Source organism: Rhea pennata, chromosome 10 (assembly GCF_028389875.1).
Source record: "Rhea pennata isolate bPtePen1 chromosome 10, bPtePen1.pri, whole genome shotgun sequence".
Classification (NCBI taxonomy): Eukaryota; Metazoa; Chordata; class Aves; order Rheiformes; family Rheidae; genus Rhea; species Rhea pennata.
Genome location: NC_084672.1, coordinates 6,821,533 through 6,846,990, shown reverse-complemented (window position 1 = coordinate 6,846,990; position 25,458 = coordinate 6,821,533). Strand labels below are relative to the sequence as shown.

Genomic DNA, 25,458 nt, shown 5'->3' with positions numbered 1-25,458 from the left:
ATTAAAGGTAATAATGATGAATCTCATCTTTGAGTAGGACATACTCATTAATCCTATCGTGAAACAATTTAAGGTGCTGGAACTTTTTTCACCTAATGCATGTCTCCCCTCCTACTCTCAATGATGCTACTACTTTTGAGATTCTCTTGTAACAAAGAAGTCAAAAGACATAGTGAATAATTTGGGAGAAGCAGAAGGAAGATTGAACAGTGAGATGAGTGTTTGGCAAGCAGGCAGATTTTTTTTCTCCTTGTTCTTTTAAAAATGAAACTGTTTCCCCAACCTTCATGCCCTTTACTTGCTGCAAATACTTGAGGGAACATGTTTACTGGGATAAATATTCTGGGGCTCAGTGAATAGTAAGAGAAGACTAAGACGTTAAAGCAATGAAAGCTGTACGTATAGTCACGTATCAGGAACTTGATTATTAATTTTGATAATGGTTCTCAGCTGTGTTTACACAATGGTGGCAAAATCTTATAAGTAAACTGTGAGGTTAGTTCTGAAGTTGCCAATTGGTCTTAGTGGTGCCAATAATAGAATATAATTGAGAAAATACTTGGAAACCAGCCTATCCTCTTGGTTTCATCAATATCCAAAAGAACGATGAAATATGTAGGCTCTCCTAACTGATAAAGCTTTGTGGTAATCTTTGCTTTGAAAGGTGATTTCACATTAGATGGTCTGAAGTTTTTTTTTGAATGTGTTTGTCTAAATACACAATAGCAACCACTAGATTTATGCACAGCTGAGCCCCAGGTGGCTTATAGTCCAGCCAACTGTTTGGGATTTCAGCAAGCGAGGGAGCAGAGATTGATCCCCTAGAGTCTGAAATGATACTGTTGCTTCAGGCTCTTTGGATCGTAAACATTGCCTCTTTATTATGATGTGCATGGAATAATTGCCTATTGCTTGACATAGTTTTACAAGTTACTGGAATGGCCTGGAAAGATAGAGACACTTTTCTTGTTTTTATGGCACCTGTGCATTGCTATTCTTTTTTGCTTTTTAAAATGCATGAGAAATGCCTTGAACAGGACATCATCTCTCTGCCTTTGCTGGAATAACCTTTCAAGCCCTGGAAATGTAAGAGACAATGTCATATCAGAGGCCAACTAATTCGGAATGCTTAGGAAAGGAAGGAATCCGTATTGGGGTACTTTAAATTTTCTTTACCCCCCCCACACACCTTTTTTAATTTTCAACCAACTTGTATTAAATAAATTGCCTCTGGGGACTAGTAGAAACTGTCACCAAGCACATCACCTACATACACCCTATTCTGGGAGTGCAGAAGAGCTAATATTCTTCCTCATCCTTTTGAGAAAGCTAAACGACCCTCTCCTTCAGTCTATTAAGTTTATTGAAGAGGAGGTTAAGAGGTGATTTGATCCACTAATAGGTAGTAGACAGCTCCATTAATCTAGAGAGGGGAAGTAGCACGTGTAACAAGATCCAGCGGTTGGAAGGTAAACCTGGCTGAATTCGGACATTGCTATTTCTAACAACGAACGTACGTGCACTGCGGGTCTTCCCTTCTCTGTGCAAAAGATGCACTGACTTGAGCAAAAGTTGTGACTTTGACAGAGAAATTACTGTTTACAGTTTGCTGGCTCCTATTCTGAAAGAGATCAGCACAGATATCTGTAATTGTTTGTTCTGGCTTAAAAAACCACGAAGGATGACAGAAATCCCATGCCTATCCATCTATCAGTTTTTCAGTGATTAAACAGGAGAGAGAAGATATGATATTTATGATACTCCACATCTAAAGAACAACAAACAGAATATACTGCTACATCTTAAAATGATAAGCATGGCCCTAAAATGTCTGTGTTAATTTTTCTTAATGCTTCCCTGCTCCATAAGAAAATGGAGAACATCCTTGCCATGATCTTCGCATATTATTTTATGACTGCGATGCCATTTTGTCCATCTTAGGAAAGAAATTTCAGGCACAGTATTTATGATAGAGCAACTTGTTTTATTAAATGCACAAGACAATCGACACTTTAATATCCACAAGGACTAGAACAGCCTATATTTTGTTTTCTTGATGGTTTTGCTATAGCAGAAAGTGTGGGCTGACAGTTACATAAAAGAAAGTTCTACCTTTAGTTCTTTTTCCTCCTTCCAAGATAAATGGAGGCTTGAAGAGGTGAAGGCTAGAGGGAGAACAATTTTCCTACTGCTCCAAAATATTTCAGCAGTTACTCCTTCTGCTGAGGATGATAACGAGCAGATGCCAGCAGAGTTTGTAGGCCTAATTACTGGCGACTGAGAAACAAACTGGATGGAGACCTCTTGAATTCATTTTGTGTGAGTTACCAGAACCTGGGAGACAAGTTTCATTGATATGAATCTGCTCAATAAGCAAGTTAGGAATCTGTATGGGAAATACTTCCGTTTGCTTTCTAACCCTCTGAGGCTCCTGTTTCCTGAAAAACACCTTAAAATTCTTCCTTTGATACCTATGCAGCTGACTGCTCTTTCTCCTTCGAAGTATCTAGGATGGGGTGTTCATTTCAGTGGTGTAAATCTGCAGCATATCACGTTCTCAAAGAAATTGGTTAGTAGGAGGTGACTGTGGAATTCCTCTCCTCAGGCATTCTCAGTTAATCCTCTTCTGGTTTAGATGTCTGCTTTTCTTTGAGACTACAAAAACAAGTTGTTGTGTCTCCAAAATGGACTCTGCATATTCTGATTGCTTTCGAGATCACTTGTAGGATGTTTACAGCAGCATTTGATGGAGATTATGTTTTAAAGGCAGGGATTGATAAGGGTTTAAAAGCATTAAACTTGTTCACTTGCTAAAAGCACAAAATTGTAAGGTTAAGCTTCATCATGTTCTATTAGCTTAGGACAACATTTCTGCACAAATGTCAAGTGATGTGAATGTGAATGTTAATAACCCTCACTTGAAGTGTGTGTTTTTTCCTCACAGTGCTGGTTTTCTGATAATGAGTACACGTAAACTCTAGTAGCTATGAGTGATAGGCAGATTATAAAGCAGCAGTTTGCTTAAGAAGAGGCTATAAACTTTGGGTTTTAATTTTCTAAACAGCTCTTTAAGAATAAGTGTCTCTAAGGGGTCTCATGTTGCTACCACTAGGCATCTAGCAAAGCAAGAGTGACCCCCTATGAAAGGTCTATAGTATTCTAGTTTGGACTCCAGAAGGAACTCGGAAGTGCAGATGCTAGTGAATAATAAAATGGCACATACAGGAAAATTGTTGAGGTCATTTCAGGGTTTTGACCTTCCTGTGAGAATTTTATTATTTAAAAACTTTCTTTAAAGAATTAAATCTTTAATTCTTTTAGATTTGGTAGCCAATGTAACACTTTCATTCCCATTATAAGTCACCCAGAGTTTGAATCTACCTTCCAGGATATATGTCTGTGTCCAGATTTCTGCCATGCTGTGCCCTTGAGCATGCACTAATTTGTCTTAGCCTGCTTCCTAGGAAGGAAGGTGAATAGAAGCAGTTCATATGTAGACAGATTTAAGCTATAACTCTTCTCTGAATTTAGGATTTTCAGGTCTCTTTTCTCTTCTGAAAAACTCATCATTGCTCTTGATCACATGAAGCTGGTGTGAAAAATGTTAGGTCTCAGTTTGTCCTAGCAAAATCCTAAACCTCGGTGCAAATCTGGGAAGATTTATGGTTTCAAGATGAAACCAGGTAACAGAGAAATTCTCATGGGGTCTCAAAGCCAGGTGAAATTGTTGTTTATTTTTAGGATTTCCTCCTAAACTCCTAAAGCAAAGGTTGCTTTGGAGGATGCAGATTATCGCCAGATGGGAAGGGTAAGTGTCTGACAACTCTTCTACCCTGTAAACGTTTAGTCTAGGTGAGTTTCCAGAACTGGAGGGTGGAAAAGGTAGGGGAGAACTGGAAACTCATTCCATTCCCATCGTTTTTTTCAGAGATGGCTCAATTGGTTCAGGCTATCAAAGTACTGATGCAAACTGCAGTGGATCATTTTGGAAAATAAGCAGTGTCTGAATTGTTCTATAGTGAAGTACCAAAAGTTGCAAACCTCAGTGCTTTGCCCTGTAAAATGTCCTGTGTCAGTGAGCTCCACGGTTTAGGGAAGACTTGTGTGGAAATTCATTCTTCTTATATATGTTAAATCTGCTGCCTGATAAATTAATCTAATTACCTTTAGGTTTCTTATTGTAGAAAACCAGTAATAACCCTTCTTGTATTCCACTAAAATAGCTTTCAAAAACATTTATATTCTTATTTACTTCTAAAATGGTGAGTAAAATGTACTCATGATGTTCTGAGCCTTCATTGTACATCATAAAGAAGTAAATAACACGTACCCATTTTCACTGGCTTCTGCTTTATTTTATGAATCAGTGACATCAGGTCCTGCTTGTGTTTGTCTTGGATGGCTCCTAGGAGACTTAAGAATTAGTAAAAGCTAAAGAACAACAAGAGACTTAATGTTTGCTACTGAGCATGGAATGGAATTTAATTAGACTCTTCTGAACAGTGTGAGCTGTGCTCAGTTTTATTAGTTTTAAATGTTTGTGACTCCACTGTCTTTAAAATGCTCACACTTGAACTGGCTTTATAGCACAGAGGATTAGGTCTTGAGATTTTTGCTTCCCTTAAAGCTGTGAGAGACATCAAAGAGGAAGAAAAGGAAAAAATCAGTGGCTCCTTTCTTTTTTCTTTGCTGTAATCTTGCCCTCCACAGCCATAAAGTGATCACCAATGAATGTCTATTACTGGCCCTCCCTTTGTGACTGCTTTACCAGCAACAGCCCGGTGAAGGTCTGGTCTAAAGTGGTTTTAATGTACTCATCATTTGGAACTTTAATTGAGGAGTTTCCACTTCAGTTGCTTTTATATCATGCCAAACAGTTTTGATAAAAGCTCCAAAGCTTATTCCAAGTGAACTTACTCACTAAGTTGTCTGAACTCCTGGAATAGGAGATACTTTAGATAACTACATGTAGCGAAGAGTAGAATCTTTATAGCATCCTTAAAAAAAAAAAAAAAAAAAGGGGGGGGGTCTATCTATGCCCTATAATTCTAACTTGGCCAAGAGAGGGGAGTATCTCATGACAACCTCAACTAGGTTACTGCTCAATATAAGTTCAGAAAGCATCCACATCTTTACCTGCCATCTGAACTGTTGTTTTCAAGAATTCTGATTAACCTCATTTATTAGATTCCTACCTAAAGGAAAAGTCCTAAGCAAAAATCCCTGGAGTCTGAGCAGCAATAAAAATACATAGCCCAGATATTTCTTGTACATCAATTGTTTGTTTTTCTGTGCGTAAATGCAGTTCTAGACACACAGACATATATTGTGCATGTGCAATTTTGAGAGAAACCCCATAACCATGAGAACAAAATTTTTAAATGTATATAACGCTCATGTACCCTACGTGACCAATGTGGTTCCATCCACATCATCACGCAGTTTAAACAACAACAAAGTTGGGCCACCTGCCATGAAAAGCCTCAGCTTGCGGCTTGACTGCTGGGGAGAAATTTCACAGGTCTCGTGGAAAGCGAGGCGTGAAAATACACTGTGGGATTGCAAGCGACTTATCAGAGAGAGTATGTGCCTTGCAAAGTGAGAGCTGAACAGAGTATTTCATGTCTCTGGCAAATGTGTGCATGATCTGAACCATTAATCAAACACTGACGGCCTGCTTGGGGAAACAGTGTGTCAAACCGAGCAGGGCTTGAAGAGCCCCATCCAAATAGCATCTGGGGCAAAAGGGGGAGGAGGGAACAATGAAAGGAATGTTTATGGTACTGGAACAATTTTACTTGCATTTACTCTGAACATTTGAAAATTTATATTGATCAGAGTAGAAGTCAGTGCTGGTGGGCAGGGTGAAATCACCACTCCACATTGCCCTGTCAAGTTTGATTTATGCTGGGCATTTGACAAACCCTTAGTTCAGAAACCTTTCAGAACCGTCTTGTCTACTTTTTAAGTAAAGAAAATGAGCTTAAATAATCCCCAACCCTGCACTAAGTTTATGGAATTCTGCACATCTGGCGATGCTAAAGTCTGTGATGTGTGTCCAGATGTCTGCTTACAGAAGGTAGAAGTGTATTCGGCTTGTTTATGCATAGTATTTGCTGACCTCAGTCTTGGCAATCTGTGTAATAGCTGTTTTTTTTCAAAATAACACGGCTTTGTCTTCAGTTTCCCTCCTTTTTAATGTTTCTTCTCTTATGGAATTAAAAATACTACGTGAGGCAAGAAAGATTTCTATATTGCATTTATTACAAATGAAAATTAAAAAAAATAGATACCAATTTGTTGCCTTTCTGAATTCATGTATGTATTGAACAATGCGGAGCTGACCATTTTTAGGACAGGTTTTTTCTCCTCCTCCATTTATTCTGGGAGGAGTCTATTCCCAGTTCTTACAGTGATGAGAGTTGCATCTTGTCTCTGATGTGAGAGAGCTTTCAAGTCTTGGTGCTACTGTAAATTAACAGAAAGTTAACAGAAGTCATTAGCATCACGGAGTTGCATTTAATTTCTAACAATGCTACAGAGACAGCTGATCATCAGAACAGCATTATTTACATAACTCTGCTGGCCATGGAAATTCACAGTTAGGAAATGTCTTTCTTTTCTATAGTTGTTTTTGTTTCCTGTTTGCACGCTCTTCTGCACTACTACTTGTCTCTTCCTAAGACATTGTCTTAGTCCGAAGACTAAGAAATTGTTTACCTCTTGCCATCATTTTTTTTTTTCAAAATGCCAAGAGGCATGCGTTGCTTACACTGTACTGGGATTATTTAGCTGAGCAGCTTTTAATATACTTTTACACTGGCAAGACTGTCTTGTTCACAGGCAAACACAGTATCCCCTGTTATAATGATCCTTCTCTTGCAGAAATGTAGTATGTTTTGGGCTGGGATCTTCAGAGGAGACTATGGGAAATGAGATTCCAATATCCTTGGAAACCAGTCCTAATAATTTGTGGCATGCCTAAGTATGCAAAATAAGTGAGCTTTTTTTTTTTTTCCAGGTGCATCGTATTCACTGTTCAGCTTTTGTCTCACCTCCACTCCAAACAGCATCCTCATGAAAGGCTGTCTTATTTTCCCTTTATTATACTGAAGGAACCAAAAAGCTCTAACAGAAACCAGCCTCGAGCAATGTTCTGAGAGCACGTGCACTTCTGTTTGTTGTGAGTGATCGAGTGGACTTCGTTAGCTATTCAATATGGGGGAAAAGGGTGAGGAGTACTTGCCTTCAGGCCCAGAGCCACCACAGACTGGGGCAGATCTTTAAGAAGATCGGTTCCCTGTTACCTCTGTTCCAAAGCCAGCTCATCTCCAAGCAAAAGGCATTACATGTGTGACTAAGCAGTATGTGACTAAGGTCCCATTAAGGACACTGGGGTCTCCATAAAAGAGGAGAATCAAGCCAAGGGGAATGCACTTGGGAGTTTCTTGGGTAGGGGGGATGCAGCCAGTGAAACACCTGTCAGGGAAGTTTAGGGAGCAACGCAGAGAGGGAACAGGCCAAATCTGAATGTAGTGGCACAGGCAGAAGGCTCTGAGGTTTCATCTTATAAAAGAAAGGCGCTCTCGTGCTTGAAGAGGGAATATGTACCTCGCTGTGCTTGTAGGGAGGATGGTGGGGCTTCAGGCTGCTAAACATGATTAAGATGGTTCAGTGGCTGATGGAGCACCACGGAGGGAAGTCCCTGAGTTAGCTGGTCAGGCTTGGCAGCAGGTTTAATCAGCTGACAGCTTCTGCTTCCCTCCTGTGTGGGCTTCCTGGAGAGGGAGGAGCTGGGAGCTTAAAACCTGAAGGTTGGAGGTGGAATAGAAAGCTGCTTTCCTAACTTTCAGCAAAGGCCGAGACTTCGGAGACCATGTATTAAAACTGAGATAGATGTCCTCTTCCTTCAGGCCTGCCAGAATTAGCATGCTCAACATACGTCTGAGATACCTGATATTTTTGTTGAGTCTGGTGCACTAATCAAACAAGACAACTCAGGGGCATGGCAAGTAAATAACTGGAATCCTTAATTTAGGAGGGGCTTTGGTATAGGCAAGAGTTAGGCTACTCAGACTTGATGATGGGCTTTTGGGGGCAAGTTACGCAGGGATCCACGCTCAGCATTTTGGGGTGGTACTCTTAGACTTGGTGTTAAACAATATTCTATGGCTCTATGCCTTAGGTGCTGGTGATGCTGAGAGAGGAGGTGAAATCTATTTGCCCCCCCCTTCTTTTCCCCTGTTTTTTTCCCCTGTCCTTTTAAAGCTATTCTTCTAGGTAAAAGTGAATCTGTAACGTTTGGGTGGTCGTTACGAACCTTGGAATAACAGAGTCTGTCACCTCTGCCAAGAATATTAGGTCTATTTTCAATGAGGTAAAATGACTTCTCTGGAAATCTACTTGAAGTGTTACGCAAATCAGTTTTGAAGAAATCTTGCTTGGTCTGTGAGCATCCTTCATCCTTCCTCTTTTATTTTGTAGGCTTCGGGGGAGGATGGGAATAGTTTGTTCTGAAACTTCTGTATGCATCACAGCCTGAATAATTTAGCAGCCAATTATCTAGGAAAGTGGAGGGAAAAAAAATGAAGATGATGAGCAAAAATTAAAAACACTGGTTTTGGAAAATGATTCCCAATGAATTAATAGCATAGGCTTGGAATAGCTTCACAAGAGAAGAGGTAGTTAGCCTGTTGCTTCCATTTGAAAATGTCCTGGGTTGAGTACTGATGAGTATCTCTTTGTTCAATCTTGTAGTAGTAGCTGGCTGTATTGCCTGAGCTGTCTTTAATTTTTTGAGATCTCTTGAGTTTCCTTAGTCCACTGCATTGATGTTGGTAGTTCTTATGGACTTTTATGCACAGTAAGTTCATGGAATTAATGAATGGTATTTCCATAATATTTGCATTACATTTCCTATCACATTCTATGCGTCTGCTGCAGTCTCATGAAATTAAACCTTGGGGGGAAAAAAAAAGAAAAAGAAAAAAGGAAAAACCCTGTTTATTGACTTTGTCACTTCTGAAGAATGGGGAAAAACAGATAGGAGTGGAGTGGGGCAGTGAGTGATCTCATGCACAGGCTGAGCTGCAAGGAGCTAGTCTGCTTGTTAAGGGCTGAGCTAAAATCCAGGCTATATCAGAGCCTTTCTCAAATGACACCCAGTTGGACAGGGCTTTGAGATCTCTCTGAGGCTGAGTTCATGTCTTGTTATTCCTAACTCTTGCTTTTTTGAGCCTGTTTCTGAATTCCTTTGCAGAACACTATGGTCTCTCTGAGTCTTATAGGTTGCCATGAAAACTGAATTGCGATGAGCCTACAGGAAATAGGGCTCTAAAGTTGAAAAAACTCCCCAAATATTCACCTCATTCAAGATAGTATACTAAGTTTATGTGGTCACTTTACCAGGCTAATGTGCAGTCTAAATACCATCTGGGCTCCTGCTGTGTCCCATGCCATTGGAAATACAATGGCTCCAGTGGCAAGGAGTCAAGTGAAAAGATTTGAGCATGGATACAGCCTTCTTTAAAAACTTTTGGAGACTTTTCAGGCTTGGCTTTTAGCTGAAATTCAGCTAAAGCATCCAAGAATGGCCCAAGTCTGTGTGTTCCAGATGCCTGTTACAGCAAGTTGTGGTCATTATTCTAAGAGCAGAACTGGAGAGTTGTAATGCACTCTGCTGCTCTTCTATAGGTGCAGGGGGAGATTTTGGCCAGAGTTCTTCCCTCAGTGGGGAAACATGGAAAAACAAACCCATTAGATATCAACCATTATTATCCTATAAGGAGATGAATGCTTCTTGGTAATTCAACAGCAGAATGTAGTATGTCTAGGAAAAAAAAAAGATTTGACAAACTAAATTCTGTCACTTAGAAACTATCTTAGAAAGCAAGAGACAAGGAGGGTGGGGGGGATATGAACTTCCAGTTCCTTCTTGTGTGAAATTCACTCAACTTAGCCAAGTCAATGATGAACTCCGTGCTCCTCCTGCTAAAAAAATTTCAGGCTTGTCTCTGTTCTGTTTCTTGACTGCAGTGAATATCCAGTCAGCTGCATTGGCAGGTAATACATTCTTTCAGCTATAGCATGCTCTTCCTTCCAAGGCATTTTAATTTTTACAGCTCAAGAGCTCTGAGGGTGCCAAAATAATCAGGGCTTTGCATTTCGTGTCCTTGCCATATATGGGCTAGGATCTGATTGTTAATCCCTCAAGATGGCAATAGCTTAATTAAAGCTATGTATCTGTGAGGAGATAATTATAATGTCCTTTGAGTAGTTGGTCCTAATTTACACCATGTACAGTCTGATATTGTCATCTATAATGTATCAAAGATCCATGCTAGGTTTTAATGTAAAGCCGTGTAAGACAAATGAAGAGTACATGTGGCAGTTGCTCAGTACATGCGTTTAGATTAAGCCCTGCTCATTGAGGTGGTGATTAGATGAGTTATGTCAGGGAATTGTAGCTGTTTCAGTGGATGAGGAAAAGGTTGTTTCTAAGAGCTCATTTTAGCAGCATAACTTGCACATAATTCAGATATCAAACACTAAATGAGAAAGGAGAGTGGGCAGGGTGTAGATACTGAACTATGCTGTCTATATACACACAGATGCAATGGAAGTTCTAGCACAGAATTAGTGCTAAAGAGCTATTGGAATAATACTCTTTCTGACCACCTTTGAGTACCTTATTGCAATATTTAACTACATCAAAAGTGAGCTTAGGGTATAACTTGCTCCAAAATGGAGGGCCTAGTCATGGTTCATTTGCTTTCTCTGCATCCCTATAGATCTGAGAGCATGCAGGTCAAATCTGTAAGACCAAAGGTGGAAGTACAAGGCTTGTCTTCCTCCAACAGTGTTGTTGTTACCAAAAGAACTGTTGCATTTATCAAACTGGCAAAACTTTCTCTGAAAGAGATGGCTGAGTCATGCTCTTCCAATACTACAACAGTATCAGAAAGAAAAGCAGGAACTGATGGGTTTACTAATTTCCAAAAATATGAGACCTATTTATGTCTGTGCCGCTTCTCTGACCGGGTTTGGACAAACTCTGGGCCAGGGGATTCGGTGAGTGCTAATGGGCCCATTAGCTAATGGGCTATGCCCTGCTCCTCTATCACATGGGTGAGGGATCTCTAAGCAGAAGAGGGGAGACAGCCTAAAGGATGTCCTGGAGGCAGCCTGTGGCAGAGAAGAGGGCTAGCAAGAAAGATTGCTAGAAGGAAGATAGGATGAAAGCGGAGGAGAGCTGGGCGTGTGCAGTAAGAAACTGTTTGGGTCTGTTTAGGGTGTACTTTTTATTTTATGTCCACAAAGAAGATGTAGTACTGTTGAGAAATACCAGGCTCCAGCACTCGCTGCCCTCTGCGTGGCATTATGCCCTGCGAACGTGCTGGAAATGTCAGGAATGTGCTGCTTGGTGTTCTCAGGAGCCACTCTTCCCTGAAAATGTTTTTCACAAGAACAGCAACATGCTGTGCCGTTTTGCAGCCACAGTCGCTGTATCAACTGTTTTCACACTAATACTTTCTCTTAAAGGTCAGCTGAGATCATGGCCCCTGTTCTGCAAGGTGCAATGCAAAGAAAGGCAAAATGGGAAAGGAGTGAGGTATAATTCAGTAGGGTGAGTCTTAGATAAAACTGGAACAGGGGTGCTATAGGAATCTAAGCTTTATATCTAATATATATACTGTATGCATTATATATATATTTCTGTGCGTTACACCTTCTCCTGGTCATGTTGCTGATGGTAACTCTGTTGAAGTCACTGAGAAGTATCTAGTAAGTTAATATTGCTGGGTGTATCTGTACATGATGAGAACCGGTAAAAACGCCGGAGGATCCCCGTGAGTTTCTTCCCAGGTGCTCTCCGCAATAGCGGTATCTACTGTCTCCAATCTCATGCTCTCTATTAAATCTCACAAGACAGACAAATGCCCCATGACAAGTGATTGATCTTCTGTGCCTTAGAGCGACCTCACAAAACAGAAGGCTCCCCTCAAACAAGACTCCTGGAGGGGAACGGCAGAACGTTTGTATTATTTCTTCCTGTTATGTGAGGACTTAGCAGGCCGTGCAATAAAAGACATAACATTCAATTGACCTTTTGCTTATCTATAAACGTAAAATGAGCTACACAGACCCCAATTCACTGAGGAGCCATTTCCGAGAAATTTATTTCCTTTTACTAGCCATAAAAATAAATTGTTCTGCACAAAGAATAGGCACAAAAATAGCTCTACTAGCCTATAATAAGATTATTATGAAGGAGATGTTTTTCCCTGGGCAATCACAGCCAGCCAACGTGTTATCAAATTTTTATCTCATTGAATTGCTAGGCACAGATTAGTGTTGTAGGGAGATTTTGTATATTATGCTGGCCGTCTGTAACCTTCTACAGCCTGTGTACCCAGAACAGGCTGGATTCAGGGATTGACTTCTATTCTTTGAAGGATGGATTTTTTTTTTCCCCTCTACTCTGCTTTTAAGCCAGATTTGAAGAATCTTACACAAAACGTTCAAAGAAAAAAGTAATTTTTCCATGTCATATCAGTCTATTTGGACAAAGCCAGGAAAAATTGTTCTGAAAGGCAATGGGAGGATAAGGCAATAAGTCAGAGCTTATCCAGCCCATTTCTCTTTGTGGAGCCTAGGACAATGAGCCTAGCTATTAATCTTCCCGGGGTTATAACTGAAGAAGTTGGCTCGCTGACTTCCATCCTTTCATTCTGCTTTTCTAATGATATTCGTAGTGGAAAATGCTGCTTCTAAAGAAAAATACCTTTCCCAAAAGAATAAAACCCAGCACTTTGTCCCTCTATGATTAGTATTAGGAAATCATCAAGGTTAATTTTTGTCTTCAGCTGTGTCCTGATGTTTCGAGTACTGATGGAGGTACTGAGGAGCAGCAGCCTGGTGAATTTGGGGGTAAGGTGATGGGCTCTTTTTGGTGCTGGTGTGTCCTGTTCTCCTTGCCTTTGTTTCTCATCAACTTTTTTTTTTTTCCTTTCCTTCCTTATTTTTTTTTTCTGATTAGCTGCAAGATCTCAAGGGCTGAGATTCTCCCTCATAGTCTGTTTGCAGGGAGTACAGCACAAAGTGTGCGGTTTCAGCTAGAATCACTCTGAAGGGTCTCACAGCACTTTATAAGCTGTCTCAGATCTCAGAACCAAGGTGAGCCTTGTTACGGGAATATCTGCTCTGGCAGCCTCCTGAAGTAGGAAAGAGTCCAATATGTTGAGTCCTGATAGCTGTTTCTTCAGTGAACTAGCAAAGCAAGGTGCAAGAACCTGGGTTGGAGGAGTGAGAAATCATTAGCATGCCTTGGTGTATGTTCTTTTTATTATTTATTTACTTATTTATTTTTATTGTTCACATGGAGAGGATGAAGGAATGAAATAGTCAAGCTGAGAAGAGAGTTAGGATAGCATCAGGAAAAAAAAATAGTGCTTTTCTTGTGCCCTGATCATGTGCTTTAGCCATCAGAGTTGCCTCCTGCCACAAGATATGGGCCTGATTGCAAGAGAGGAGGGGTATTAACATTAATGTCATCAGTTAGGGTTCTTAAATGTGTGTTTGCTTGAGATCTAATCAGGTCATTATTTTGCGTTTTCTGAATACATATTGATTGCAAACATATTTGAGCTTAAATCATTATGTAATGGTGATTAATTTATTTTATCGTTAAGGTTCCTCTATTCTCACATGGTAGTAATTAGGAAGCAGTGAACTGATTAAAATCTACATGAAATGCATATTTAGAACTGTGATTTTCAATGAAGTTTTTGATTGCTTAATCCCTGTATATTTATTTCAGGATGAATAATGCAAACCCCATTTCCTGGTTGATGGCCCTTGAAGCCACAGATTACCCATCATACTTTGTTTGACAGCAGCACAACCAACCTTAAAAAATCCATTTTTTTGAACTGACTGCGTTTTCTCATTCTCTCTGGATGCGCTGTGTTGTGATTGCATTAGTGTGGAGAGTGTGGGTGGGATAGCGTGTCCCACAAGTCCCCTGTCCCTGGAGCAAGGTGTCAAGTCATCAGGTATTCAGTTCCTGCCCTGAGTGGACTGCTTGGAAAGCCCCAAGTCAGCCTCAGCAAGGACCCAGGTGCTCTGAAATGAGGCAAACTGGAGCTGGCTGTGATTCTAACAGCTGACTTGATGAAACTGCCTCCAACACAGATATGGATGAGGGGCCTAGATTTAGCATGAAGAGTTTATAGTGGCATAGAATAACCTGGTGAGGTGCTGAAGTAATTTGCCTACTAGGAATCTGTCTTTGTTTTGTATGAATAAGCTTGTCTGCTTTGGGGGTTTCTGATGGGAGTGTTCTTAATTTAGACTGAAGTTCATGAAGACTGATGTCTCTCCAGTTAACCACTTATCCTTTCCATAGGAATGCTTAAAGAGCAGGTCCCATTGCCTTTAAACCATTCCAGAGTTCATGCTGAAGAAAAGAAGTCAGTTATGGAATAAAGGGTGACTAGAAGAGGTGATCTCTTTGCTGTTAGATGAGATTGCTTCGGTACCTGTGACCCGTTGGAAAGGGAACTGTAGCCAGCTGATACTCTGCTCCCTACTTGAGAAATGTTGTCTTGCTCATGTGCATGTATTAACCTCCCATATACTTGGAAGCTGAAAGGGCTTAAAAAGGTCTTTCGCTCAAAGGACCTGAGCGCTCCCTGCACTGATGGGTCTTAAAAGTGACACAGAGCAGTGTGATAGACACAGGACTGCAATAGACTGAAGATCCTCTCTCTGCGGTGTCCACAAATCCAGTTAATTTCCTGGATTCGTATCTCTCCCCTTCTCCTGCAGTAAATAGCCTCTAAAACAAATACACATTTCTAAGCATGATGTCACTTCTGGGCAGCAGCCAGGGGATAAGATTAGCACCATTGTCATCAGAACGAGTATGGGGAGTATGGGCTGTCTCTTTGATGAATGATATTGGATCCTCAGGATTTTTTTTTTATGTGCCTGTATATTTTTGGATACAAATGTCCCCACATAGCCTCAGGATGGTGGTGGGGGGGAGGCAGGGAGAAGTGAAGAGAGAGAGAGAGAGATAAGACAGCTTTGCTGTCAGCCCGCTTTCTCCTTTCCTCAGCTTTTTGAGGAAGCAAACCCAAGGTGTGAAATGCAGGCCCTTTGATCAGCTGGTTCTCTTCTGTACCCTTTGTACTGGAAGGCAGATCCAAATATATGGAACAATTAACATCTCTTGGCTTGTTACTCTTTTTTCCCCCCTTGTGAATTTTTCATCCTTATTTAGCTCCCTGGCTCTTTCAAATACCAAAGATAATGTCATGATTTCTAGTTTGTCATGCTTGAGGTTTTAAATATGATTTGGGCAGCTGGCTGGTGAACTGCCATGAGACAGACAGACAGTCCATGGTGGGTGCGTTCACTAATCTTGTGTCCTCATTTCTTCTTCTCCATCTCTGTTCTTATCCATCCTCCTCTCTCCAAGCTCTGTTATGGCCCCCTGGGACAGATACTGTACAAAAAAGAATAGAGAGCATCTGCTGCCACTCTCCACACCTGGGAGTTCTCAGTTTTGAAGTGAGCGAGTAATGCCATTTATGTCCCTAAATATCTTTCCTCCTAAATGTCAAGAGTTTTCATGTGACACTTTGAAAGGGACTCTGGAGAACAGATACTTTTCTGGAGGGTAAATGAACTCTAGCTGAACTTGGATTTTTTTTCTGCAGAGTCTTAATTCCAAACCAAATATGTTTTTAAAATTGAATAAAATATTGTAATTAATATCTTGGAAATTGTCTTAGTTCCATATTTTGTTGCTTAATCCAATGGGATGTGAAGCAAAGACAAATACTGTTACTAGAAACAGCGTAAGATTCCTTTGGGATCTTAACCCTCTGTACCCCTCAGCTTGAACATCTATAACTTCATCCAACTTAATTTATCAGAGTTGTGTGCCTTAAAATAAGGGTGACTTTTATTATCTGATAGCCAGAGAATGTCCCAAGCTCTGTGCCTTGATGGCACAGATGCAGCCTACACTGATAAGCAGTATGATTTCATATTTGTCTTTGCTCCATCCACCTGTGTCCACTTGCTCTCTCTTGTCTTAGACTTAGGGACAAAGATCATCTTTTCAGCCTGTGTTTACATAATGCCTAGCACAACGCAGTCCTGTTTGAGGCTAGGACTACAATTCCACAAATAACAAAAGTCCAAATTGAAATTTGATTGTGGTACATCCTCAGCATACTTCACTATAACGCCTGTAACTGTCATAAAAATGATGAATTTCTAGTACTGCTGGAGCTAAAGTCTGCCTCCCTCTTATGGAACAGTTTCCTTCCTCCTTTTATCCCTGTGGGGAAGCTTTTAAGCTTTTGTCTATTAATGGGAGCTTTGGGTTCAGACAGGGAAGAAGATGAAGTGTTCAAGACAAACGTGAAGCACACAGCAACCCTGGAGTCACTGCTGTCTTCCCGGCTTTCCCATTGTGTGACCGTCCACCTAGGTCTTTTTCTTTCTTTCTTTCCAGTTTATTTCCTTACATAATAATGACCCAAAGGAGGGATGGCGCTTTGCAAACACCATTTGGCTGAATTCTGATGAGCGATTTGAATCACACTGACAAATGGGAGCCTTCTGCATGAGTGAATTTTAAAGATGGGGCTGTAATGGGGGGAATGAGAAACCTTGCAGACAGCATGCCGATCCCAGCCTTTTGTCTTAAAGGCTTTTATAACTGAGTAGAGAGATCCATGAAGAATTTAACAATATTAAAGCTGGATAATGGAGTGGTGGAAGGGAAGAGTCCAGGAAATGGTAGCTTTTACCAAAGGGCAGTTCAGATAATTTGGGCTTAACAAGATACTGTGTGTGCTTGCTTGCTTATGCTCCCTTTTCTACCTTCCCTCTCCTCTCCTCTTCTCCATCCCCTCTGATACCCTACTGCCCCCCTTGAGGAACCTGCACTTGAAGTACTCGGGGGAAGACAGGGCATAACTGTAATATACTACTCCTGCTTCTTGGTCTTTCTAGAGGTCTGCGAAAAGCCATGTGCTAGTTTTAGCTCCTGCTGGAGGTTGGTCAAGCCTCTGAGGAGCTTGTGGTAGGCTTGCAGCAGTGTTTTGAATCTGTTAGTGCCTAACAACGCATTGATTGAGGTTTAGCGTGTCTGACCCTGCGCTGTATCAGGGACCTTTTCATCTCTCAGGTCACTCAGGATTCCCCCAGTTATAAAATACAGCAGAAAGAATGCTTACCTAAGAGTTTAAAGGATGAAGAGTTCCACCGAAGACCCAACTGGTATTATCTCATGCCTTCTTATCAGCTGAGTCAAATGCATCTCACCTTTGTGCTGGAGATGAAGTTTGCTTGGGAATTCTTACCCAAAATGGCATTGCCTGTTCATGACCTTCCAGCACATGAACTTCTGTGCGTTTTCCCCAGGCTCTCAGCACACTGGATGATTATCAGCATTTTTGGATATGTTTTGAATTAGTGCCTGAGGGGAGAATTGGACTGAGTTGTGTGCCACATGCCCAACTTAGCTGAACTTTCTTCTAATGTTTTTTATTAAAGTTGTATATCATCGGGAGAGTGTGAAAGTCACATTAGAGAAGGAAAATCATCTCTCCAGCACCTTAGTCTGTCAGACTATTTTGCATAATAGCTTAGGGAAATGAACTGGCCACTTCTAACGCTGGAGTACAGACTGGGAGAGTGAGAACCGTCTGAGGATTTTATCACAGAATATCCTTGTGCAGCACATCTGGTTTGCTTTAAGCATTTCTGTGTATTGGGAAGAGAGCAGCAGGGGATGGGGAGGGAACGCTTTGTTTGAAATCTGTTGTAATGTTTCTGAGTCAACTGTTTATAATGAGAACGATGGTCTTGGGAAAACAGCAACCATCTAAGCACTTGAACCACTAACGTGGAAACTTCTGTTGGGTTTCCTCATCTGCTTTACTTCCCTGTTGTACTCAAAAGGGAAAGTTCATTCGGATGCAGTGAGATGTGGGCCTTGGGGTTCATCTTTGCGAAGAGCTGAAGAAGATAGAAATTCAAATTAGGATCCCTTTACTCCAAAGCAATTTCTCTTTAAACACAAGTCTGCATACAAAATTCAGACATCTGAATCATTGTTAATTACATTATTAGTTAATTAGCACCAGGAGTTGCCTAACAATTTGGTTTAGTGCTGTGAGGCAGAAAATAGGTGAAAGATGCTCGTGCTTTCTAGAAGTTGGTGAAACACTGGAGATTTACAGCTCTGAATGGTTTGGTCCAAATCTTTTGAAACTGCAAGGCGCAAGGGCCTAGCTTGAGAAACACATGTAGCAGACACACATGAAGGAAAAAATTACCTTAGTCACTATCCATGTACTTCACGACTTTTTATCAAGGAGTGAGGAAGTAATGGAGAGTAAATTGGGCATCAGAGCTAATTGGAATCAATACTGAATGTATTTAGCTCTCAAAATTAATTGTAAAATGATGTATCACCCATTTGATGGTGATAGATATATCATATTCTTTGTCTGGGGTGTCATTCTTTTTGAAGTGCTATCTTGTTCTATTTTTTCCTTTCCTTTCCTTCCTTTCTCCTTCCTGTGTTCAAATTCTCTTGCTTTAAATCCCACTTCAAAATGTTGATGACCTAATAATCACAATATCATAGCTATAAATTAGTAAAACTGCAAGGCACAATGTATTCTGTATTTACTGGCTGGTATAGGGAGTTTTAAAATGGACTCACAGAAATGTTTGCATGTTACTATTACCTTCTGATTCAGCTGCTCAGGTGTTTGCTTCATTTCCCATCCAGGGAGGGATGGAAAATATATCTTTATGTGATTCTCATACAGTCATCCAGGAGTGTCTATAGCAATTAGATGCCTAAAATTGCAGCTGGGGGCTCTCATGGGATTTACAGAAGTGCACAAGGAGGGCAGACCATGAATACCTGTTGACGTCCTGCTGATTTTCTCAAATAACAATTCTCTTTATACTATATAAAACTTGCAGTGTGCCGAATGAGTTATGTATTGGCCTGGTTACTTGTACCTCTAGCTATTTTTCCTAAGAGTCACCCAAACAGCTAGCCTTAAAAACATCTCTGCTTTCACAGCCAAGTGATACCCAGGCCGGATAAGCAGCTATATAGTCTTAATCAAGCAGGCTTAGGCCATGGTGTAATACACCTAAATATACCCAAGCACTCAGTAGGGCTGACTCATCCAGTACAAAATTTTTCCACTAATAAGCCCAAGTACCCAGGTGTCAAACGTTGAGCACAAAAGTTAGAAGCTGCCCTTGCTCACAGGGCGATGGGGACAACCACATTGAGAACCACAGGTGGCTCAGGTTGGTGGAGGCACCCTGATATCTGTACCCATCAAACTGGTTCAAGCTGAATGAGTAAAAGGTAGTTGGCTGGTGTTAACATCACACAGAAACTAACACTTAAATGCATTCTGGTAATGTGTTTCCACCCAAAATTTTTATCTATGGTATCCAGTAGTTGAAGGATTATTTCACAGTTGGAAGAGTCATTTTATAAGCATAGTGGAGGCTTTAGAGAGTAAGTTGTCATTTCCTTTCTGCTCAGTTTCTTCCTACAGAAACAGGCATGCACAGAGCCCTGTTTACGATACCCGCATTTATAACTGAACGTGTGTGTAGGTGAAGAACTGCAAATAAACACATCTTAAAACAAGATCTATCTTCCCTTAACTGGCATGATCTCAAAAGAAGTCAATCATAAAATTCCCTCCTGCTGAATTCAGATTTTTTTTTCCTGTATGAAAGCTGATGACCTCGCAAGCCCTCCACACAGACTGAGGAGAAAATTAAAACCTTCTAAGTATTTGGTAGTGGTGTGAGTGCTGTTATTAGCAAGATAGAGTCAATGGGAAGGTCACAAACGCAACTGACTTCTTGTGCACATGCTAGTTTTCCTGGTACTGTCAAAAGAAGACTACAAATAAGTATGAAGAGAAATATTTTTCTGTATCTGTCCCCAATTTTTCTTTTTGCGGCTGATGGCCCTTGTGCATGACCAGCTGCTCTGCTTTCTGTCTCTGCAGTCCCACTGCTCTCTTGGATGATAGAGTAAGTTTGATAGAGTAAGTTTTTTTTTTTTTTTTTTTCAATGCAAGTCCTCAAGCAAGAAAAACGAATAAAATTTAAGTAAGAGTGAACAATAAGATGCTCCCTCTAGTGAATATGTTTATGTAACATTGTGACTCAGGGCAACAGCATCTTTTTAGTCAATATGCTCGAAGCACTGAAAAGGGTGGAAGGCAATATTACCAATCCTGCTCTAGCTGGAAGTCAATAGCAATTTCTCGTTGTAACCTAAAAGTCACTACATGATTGACTGTAATTGCACAACGACGTTTTGGAGGAAGGTTCAGCTGAGAGCTCTGTGTTGTGTTACGCTTTTCTCACCGTACCATGTCCTCCCCGTGGCACTGCCCCACTGCAGCGGTGAAGCTGGTCTCCGTTGGCTATTCGAGCTTTGTGACAAAGGGAGATCTTTGGGCGACTGACTTTGGCTGTGCTAGGTGTGAACAGAGCCCTTTTGGTACTTGAAAACTTTCCCTCTGAGAGCTAGCTGAAGCAGTTGTAACTTTCTTCGGAGAAAAATTTCATTGCAAAAAACAGACCTTGAAAATTTCCGCAGTTTTGGGCACTGTGAAAAAGGACTCAAACTTGAATATTGCTGGCTGAATACAAAAGAAATCTCTCTCTTGTCCCGGATGAAAATGAAACAAAAATTGTTTCCAAAAAAAGAAGAATCATTCTGAGTTAAACTTAAAATACTCTATTTTCTGGGGAGAAAAATAGAATAGATGGAAAACTTTTAGCCTAATTTAGTAACTGCTATTCAAGATACAACTTGGAAGAAAGTTTCTAAAGCTGGAGAGTAATTCTAATGACATATGTGACTGGGGAAGCATGAGAGTCTCTCTTGTGCTTTGATTAATATTCTCTATTATATTAGGCAGCTTAAAAATCGAAGGAATACTTTATCAGTGTTGTTTTGCCATTCCTTTAATGCAAACCAACATCTCTGCATAAAATTAGGAGTCTGGACTTTTTTTGACCTGACTAATGCAAAGCAGAATCTGGTAATGCTCCTCTGTCCAATAACCATGTGTCCACCTAGCTAAACCTGGGGCAACACACAGCTATGATGAAATACATGTTTCTGTGGGCAAATATAAAACCTTTCTCTCTGTTTTATTCCTTTCTGCAAGAATTGTGAAGTGAGGGGTGATTTTGTGTAGGCATATTGGACAAAACCAATGAAAAAAGAACAAAGAAGAAGGGAAGCTGTAATTCATCAGGGAGTTTTCTTGCAGTCTGAGAATGCTGCTAGCACAGGTCTAAGAGCTGGAACAAGACCTAGCAGAAGAGAAGTCTATCTCAATCGTATCCAAGCCCCTCAGGAGACTCAAAGGCACAGGAATCGGCACCTGGGTCTGTACATCTGGAAGATAACATGGGGCTGATGAATTATTCATGGATTATCTACTTGTGCTCAGGAATTTCTCTTTATTCATACTTGAAGAGCACAGAAAAAGGGGGAAAACTTTGTTTCACACCTGCCTTTTAATTTAGAAAGAGATTACTTGTAGTGCTGTGGGGAAAATCATGTGGTCCTATTGGCAAGGGTTGGAAGAGGGAGTTTTGGAGCCATGGAAGGCTGTAATAGAGCAATTTTATTTCATTTTTTAGGCAATCTGAAAGAGATCACAGAAAATCTATGAGATAAAGACCACTGTGCGGCACTTCAAAAACGAATCTTTCAGACCTTTTGAAATGACGTGTATCTTCATAAAGTCTGTAAAGATCTGAAACAGGGTTCTGAATGATATGTTTCCAGAGTTCTCCAGGCATTGCCAGTCCCTTTGCTTAAATTTGAGTTTGAATTTAAGATTAATCTTACAGACTGATAAATGTGTAAAGTCCTCAGAGAAATTAATTCATCATTTATTATCTTGGCAACATCTTAATATAGATACAAGAGGAAGGCTTGTGCCAACTGAGACAGAGATGGTAGGACTGGGGAGGAGGTATTTTTTCTGTGTTCTTGATAAAGTAACCCTCAATGTAATGAGCTCTTTGCAAAAGCTCTCCCTGCCCTCCTCAGATGATAGTTACACCCAAGCAGGCAAGCTCATAAACTACTCATCAGTGGTTTAATCCTTTAGAACACCATCTTGCTTTAATACGTTGCTTGGGAATTTAGGACCACAAGGTCCAAGCTGGCCTGTTCAAATGGCCATTCCAGACTCTTGTGCTCTAATGATGAGGTGTTCTCTAATCTAATTCCCGCTCTTCAGTTTGTGGCCAGTTATAATTCATATGTTCTTGTACCAGCTTTCCCTGTTAGCTTAATAGCCATTATCCTTTGCTAGTACTTCTGTGCTCCCCACTCCCTCCCTTTCTGCTATATTATATTAATAGAAAGCAATCATGTTGTTTAATCTATACACAGATACCCTGCTTTTCACTTTTCTATGCCTTCCTTATCAAAAGGAATCATGAGTTAGCTTGCTTCAGAAGGTACAGAGCTGCTGTTCAGCCTAGAAAAGCTTTCCCAAATGAACCAATGCTTATGTAAATGAGTCATAGTTCATGAACTGGCAAAATCAGACTGCAGATCTGCTCTCATTGTGTGTTTCCAAGGCATATTGATTGTTTGCAGGGTTAGAAATACCGGCTTTCCCTACCATTTTATAGAGCTTCTGCTTCTGGACCCATACAGGAGAATAATCTAAAGTATTTTCAGCTAAAACCAGTCATACTAGGTTAGAATAAATTCACAGGCTAAATGTCAATTTCTGCCAAGATGCCAAGATCTTGCAAACGGCTGCTAGGAAAGACGTGTAAGAATAGGTGACTTTCTGGGCTGGAGGTTGTACCTTCTGAAGTTTCTTCCCTTATATTATTTAATTTCTTCCTGAATCCTTGTAAAAATTTGATGTAGAAAGTGATATTCTTTTGTAGCCAAGCAAAAGAAGACAGGCAGGCCTCCAAAGACTCCAGGGCTCAAGTTATCTTCACCATATCACTTCTGTTATGTTTCTCTTTTACTGTTGTCATACCTGGGATAGCTCCATGCGTCATTGTGTAGGTTGATTCTTGAGAGCATCGACATCATATTGTGGATTTTAACTGTGCAGATTCAGGCTTGGACAAGAATATATATCCAAGCCTGTTCAAGCCCTGTCTGTCATTGAGGAAGATAATTTTGGAGGGAGTGATCTCATGGAAAACTCCCTCGGACTTTGGGCAGCATGAAATCTCTTCCAAACATCAGAAATGACCTCTGGTGTCAAGCAGAGGGCAGCTTTGCAGGTTAGCTGGACAGCACTTGGCCCAGTGAGTCCTTGTCATTAGGTGGTCAAGTAGATGGTCTTAAGAGAAAATAGTTATGCTTATGTATGACAGAAAGGCTGCTAAACTGATGGGTATTTCTGAAGGGGCTGTAATAAGGAGCAGACTGACAGAAGGCAGTAGTCCTGCCAATAATCCCCCACACTAGCCATACTCACTCACACCTGGGAGATTGGGATTAGGATAGGGAGCAGCTGGAAAAGTCACATCCACTTTGTACACCACCTGAAGACATCATGCGGATTCACTGAGTGACCAAAGGGAGCGAGGGCAGGCGTTCACTCTTACCTTGAAGCAGAACAGATCCCTGGCTTTCCAAAATTGCGCTGGCAAGAGGGGTGACAAAGTGCAGAATGGAGTCTCTCGGTGTTTCTGATCATAGCACAAATCAAAATCACTGTTCCATGCCAATGCTCCCAGTATGACTGACGCTTTAAAAGGTCAGAGCTGTGAAGTTTGTGTTCACTTCAATTCATCGGTCTGTAAAATCCTCACATTCTTGCCTTCTTCCTGTTACTCAGGCTATGGATTTATTATTCCTATTATTTCTTTTCTTCTTTGTCAATCAGCTCCTAATAAGACATTGTAAAAATCTAAAGCAGACAACTGAACAGTGTTTGTTCTTGATGCAGTTTAATCTCTGTATTTTCCATCTTTGCTATCTAGTCTAGTTAAGAGGAAAATCCTTGAGCTGATTCACTGAGGCCTCATGTTTTTCTACTGTTCAGAACTGTTACTACTACTGTTACTGTTCTCTAATCTTTCTGCTGGAGATCAAAGGCTCCTGACTAGGAGCAGTAGAATGGTTCCAGCACTGAAACTGAGTCTTGGACTATGGTGTCTTCTGATATACCAGAAGGCAAAGGAAAAATGCCTCATTTCATTCGACTTGTAGCTGGCACTTACCTTGCAGGGAGAGTCCTGTCTGCAGAAATCCTCTCCAAGTATCAGCTGGAACACCAAATGATGCAGGGAAAGGAGGACATTTGAGTTCAGAAGGGGTATCATTAACAAGCACAAGCTGTTTTACTGTTGGGAAGGGAAAGGCACAGGAAAGTCATTCCTCAAGGAAGGATCAGTTTGTTCTCCACTCTGCCCTGAAGTGCTAGTCTCAGCTGAATGAGCATTACTGATTTCACTGCGGCTTTTCCTGGCAAGGCAATGGAGGGCGGGCTAGTTGCTCAAGATGCAGGTCATGTTGCTTCCTTTTCATTTCTGAATCTCCTTTCCTGTAACTTGTGCTTTCACTTATGTTCCTTTAGGAACATAAATAAGCGCTGTGCAAAGCTCTGTTGAAGGGCTCAGTGACTGAGTCTTCCCGAGCCTCTTGAACACAGTGGCTTGAAGAAAAGCTGCTGGAGGATGTGTGAGCATCTGAGATCAAAGAGTCTGTGAAGAAGTGACAGTCTGGATTGCCAAGATCCCTATGACTCGGAGTCCCCCATGAAGGGAAGGGGTAGTGTTTTTACCTTTCTAGTCCTGGTTCAAAACTCTTGCTATGATTTTGAACATGGTACTTGAATCACACCCTAAGATACTGTTCTGGATACCTAAAAAGTATCCCCCCTTCCACCTCTCACCCCTTGTGCCTTGAGGGAGAAATAGGACAAACTGGGGAGTAAAGAAGGCAGGGAAGGAGGACAAGATCCTGTCTCAAACAGGTCTGAGTGGGACTGATTTTTTTCCTTTCTGTTGGAGGACAGCCTCTCCAGTTCCCAACTCACCTCATCAACATGACCGGGGCAGTAGAGCTGGGCACCTCGCTGTGCATGCAGAGGCACACGCTCTTCCTCTGCCTCTCCGCATATATTTGTGCAGTACAGAGAAACATTTTGGTCAGCATAAGCCAGTGCAGTTGGTCATAAGCCAAAGACTAAATTAAACAAAGATGTTTTCACTCTCAGAAACCTTAAATATTGTCAGTATCCCAGATCCCAGGTGAAATGTAAAGAAAGGCCAGAATGACAGAGAAGCCAAAACTTCTCTTACGTCAGTCGGGGCTAGTCAAAGGTTCAGCTGTCCATGGCATCAGGCTGGGTTCATCCCACCAAA

At 41.0% G+C, this 25,458-nt stretch overlaps 1 long non-coding RNA gene across 2 annotated transcripts; it reads right to left on the bottom strand.

Annotated features, from left to right (window-relative positions):
- Positions 1–6,307: 6,307 nt before the first annotated feature.
- On the bottom strand, positions 6,308–23,919 carry LOC134144714 (uncharacterized). 2 transcript variants are annotated; one of them, XR_009959460.1, is made up of 3 exons: positions 23,695–23,919; positions 17,259–18,042; positions 6,308–6,468 (listed from the first exon to the last, which is right to left on the bottom strand). It is a non-coding gene; the product is annotated as an uncharacterized LOC134144714 (long non-coding RNA). The 2 variants fall into 2 exon arrangements; XR_009959459.1 differs by lacking the exon at positions 6,308–6,468 and adding an exon at positions 12,151–13,292.
- Positions 23,920–25,458: the final 1,539 nt, after the last annotated feature.